Here is a 4,191-nt window from a genome sequence, read left to right on the forward strand (position 1 = left end):
AAAGGGCTATATAAATAAATTTGATTTGGTTAAACGCCCCCCTGTTCTTCCTGACTAGAAATTCAGATTTGACCATTTCAAATGACAGATCAGGAAAACTACCATTGCTCCAAACCACTAGGCTAGGTCTGGAGACAGTCACTCATTCTCTCACTGATTCTTTGTTTTAAAGTGGTCTCATATAACAATAATTTCATATAGTATATGTGTTTCTTGCATATATCCATCTCCCTGCGAGTGGGGTCACAGCCAGGGTCACCATTGGCTCGGGGATTTGAACACTAGCAAGCGGTTACTGGTGACAGTCTAACCACAAGGCTACCTGCCGCTCTAAAAGCTAGGTAAACGACAGACGACCGATGTGAATTTTCTAGGGGTAATGTACAGGAATATAAGAATTGAATGACGTGACATGAGTAGTAAAGCCATAGAAAAGCACTGTGTCCCTGGGCTGATTTACATTTAATCACTCATACACTGCAGTTTAACAATACGCCACAAAGGTGTCAGCCTATTCTATGTTGAAGAGTGTGTTGCTCGCTAATAGTATCTGATCCATTTGAAAGGCCAATACTCTGACATCATCACCATTATCATCATCTTTATACAGTGTTGGGATCAAAGGGATGTCTTGTATGGATCTCCTCCGCCCTTGACGCCAAAGGACATTCTCTCTCTCTCTCTGTCTCTCTCTGTCTCTCTCTTCTTCTCTTCTGTTCTCTCTCTCTCTCTCTCTCTCTCTGACACCACACACACACCCCCCCCTTTCCCTTCCCATTTAGATTCCTCCTATATGACTCAGGTCTGAGACAGCAGTGGAAATTGAGATTGGAGGAACAACCCACTCTCAGAAAGCCAGCATCCATCCATCCATTCATCCATTCATACCATCTAGCCAGCCAGCCAGCCCAGCATCCTTTCACCCATTCATCCATCAATTCATCCCAGCCAGCCAGCATTCAGTCAGTCAGTCAGCCAGCCAGCCAGCATCCATTCATCCATCCATTGCATACATCTAGCCAGCCAGGCCAGCCAGCATCCTTTCACCCATTCATCATCAATCTCAACAGCCAGCCAGAGCTATCAGTCAGTCAGCCAGCCAGCCAGCCAGCACTCCATTCAATCCATAGCAACCAAGCTATCAGGGCCCGTTTGTTGCCATGACAACATGGCAGGGTATCATGAAGAGAATAGAGATGAAAGGAGAGGGAAGGAGAAATGAGAGAGGGGCTGAGAGACCAAGAGAGGGAAAGGGGAGGGGAGTGAGAGTGAGTGAGGGAGAGCGGGAGAGAGGGAGAGAGGAAGAGAAAGTGTGATAGACAGAGAGTGTGTGAGACATTGATGAGTGTTGATGGTATAAAATCCGGAGTGTGCAGGTAGGAGGGTGACCTCTGCGTAGGCGGCAGTAGAGAATGCCTGTGAATGCAGAGAATAGGAAATTATCACTTTTTTACACGGTAGTATTCACGCATTGAATACAATGCAGATGTTCTGTACGATAAACCATTTGTTGAGCACCGTGTCGATGAAAATGTCTAGATGGCTGTTAGATACAGAACATGTTTGTCCAAATGCCCTCCATCTAATCCAAGGGGGCTCTCAGCCCAGCCACAGCTATTGTCAAAACACATCCAGCAACTCAGTCCAATGGAGCCTAGTCCAGTGGGGTCAGAGCTATTTTCACTCTGTTTACCTGCTGGTAAAATGACATCATGTTACGTAGCTTTGGTATGAATGTAGTTGGATCTGGGCCAGCACACAGACCTTGACCCTGTTTACACATGGTATTGGTGTTACACTCTCAAAATGTCCTCCTGAGGCAAATGAGGCCAAGTGTCGACACATCAGGTAGAATGTGCACCAAACGGCCCGCAACACTGCGCCCTATCACGTTTCTATTGGGCACGAGACGGGGAACCTGTCGAATAAGGTTCATGAAATCTCAATGCCGATACATKATATTATTTTGGACCCTTTTGAAGGCCAGGTGTGGTTGTGGTCACCAGGTGTAAATAGGGGTATGTTAATGTATGTTAGGTATGACGGTGGAACATAGTTATATTTAGATTTTTATACTCATTAAATCATGGTAAACAAATGTTCTGTTTGGACATCATCAGCAGATCATATCGTGACATTCATAATTCACTACATTTGAACTCTCGTTTGATTTGATTTGGATTTCTTAGGATCCCCCCAATTRACCGACGCCAATTGCGACAGCTAGTCTTTACTGGGGTCCGATACATAACGAAAAAGACATCACAGACAAAAGACTTTACAATGTACATACATTTAAAACCATTAACATGTAGTGTGTGTGTGCGCCTATCAGTTGCACTTACATGTCAGTACACACACACACAACCAGTAGGTCACATGGTGGAGAGGCGTTGTGCTGTGAGCGGTTTCTTTATTTGTTTTTTTTAAACCAGCTTTGCTGTTCGCTTGCGCTATATAAGATGGCAGGGGGTTCCATGCACTCATGGCTCTGTTTCCTTGAATGTGTYCTRGACCTGGGGACTGTGAAAAGACCCCTGGTGGCATGTCTGGTGGGGTAAGTGTGTGTATCAGTGCTTTGTGTAAGTTGACTGTTTGTGGTCTGAGGATTGTGAACACACAGCAGTTTTACCTTCTAGGTTACCATACTAAAGCTACAGATTATTCAAAAGGCAAAGAAAACCATTTTGGTTCTGTGGCTATAGGTTGTTTTGGAATTGGACCAGCCAATAGGTCATTTGAGTTGCAGATGAGTTGGCCTACTAATACTTCTRCTGTTGCTTAGGTAGCTCCACATCATGTTGATTATAATGTGTACTCCAAGTGCTGCCAGAACACAGTTGGCTATTAAACAGCTATAATTGACCCTGCACAGTGCTTTCTCAAATGACAAATATTTTGGTTGGAATCCATGTGTCCTCATTTGAAAAAGCTGCAACAATATCACAGTCCAATACAGTGTTTCCTCCACTCTCAATTCCCACCGCTGTCTCAGACCTGAGTCATATAGAAGGAATCTAAATGAGGAAGGAAAGGGGGAGGTGTGTGTGGTGTCAGGAGAGAGGGAGAGAGAGAGAAGAGAGACAGAGAGAGAAAGACGAGAGAGAGGAGAGAGAGAGACAGAAAGAGAGAGAGAGAACGAGACAGAGACAGAGACATAGAAAGAAAAAAGGAGAGAGAGTGAGAGTAAGAGTGAGAGTGAGAGTAAGAGTGAGAGTGAGAGTGAGAGGGAGAGAGAGAGAGAGAGAGTAAGAACAGTACAGCATGTTTGACTGGAAGAGCAGAAAATACATGCGAAAAGCGTAGGTGAGGTCTACACTCTCTTTCTCCTTCTCTCCCTCTCTCTCAATTCTCTCTCTCTCTCCCCTCACTGGCTGTGACAAAGATATTTTGTGAGTCACGGCTGGATCAGTCCGCCAGCTCTCTCTGTTCAGACCCTAGACTTATCACTGAGACGTAGCCAACACCAACTCTGGCTTCCAGGAAAAACTCTCTCTCCTCATCTGCTACGACAACCCCCCTCCCCCTCCGTCTCTTCCCCTCCCCACTTCTCTTTTTTTATTTCACCCCTACCCATCCACAGTCTCCCATCTCTCTCTCCCCCCCATCCCTCCATCCCTCCTTTACTGCGGGTGTCTGAGAGGCTGTTTTTCTGTGTCTCTCGCTCATGAAGGGCCGCACTAAGCTCCCTTCACTCTGCTCGTGTGTGGTAGGTAGATTTACCTCTCTCTGTGTCTGTTGTTCTTTCCTCTCACTCGCTCTCTCCGTCTGTGTCTGGCATGTCAGGTCGAAGTGTTGTTGATGTGTGGGTAGTTGCTGTGGGAGACGGGGGTCAATCTGTCTGTCTGTCTGTCTGGTCGTCTATAGCTTAGCACCGATAGGAGCTGGAGGTAAAGTGTCTGTTTTTGTCGTATGTCGTGCATGCTGTGTTTGGGTGTGTTCCTTAGATTTACAGTTATGGAGGCATACGCATGTGTGTGTAAGGCAGGGTGGGGACTTGTGTGAGAGCGTATGAACGTGTCCTGGCACATGTGGGTCTGTGTCAGAGTAAGTGCATATTGAGAGTGGTTTTAGTAGACTTGTTGAACACAGGAGTACATGGATGTATGTGCCTTTGATATACTCCCTCTGTTTTTGCGTTAGATAATATTTGTTTGGGTGTGTTAGTCTGTACAGTGTGTGTGTGTGTGT

Source organism: Salvelinus sp. IW2-2015, linkage group LG23 (genome assembly GCF_002910315.2).
Source record: "Salvelinus sp. IW2-2015 linkage group LG23, ASM291031v2, whole genome shotgun sequence".
Lineage (NCBI taxonomy): Eukaryota > Metazoa > Chordata > Actinopteri > Salmoniformes > Salmonidae > Salvelinus > Salvelinus sp. IW2-2015.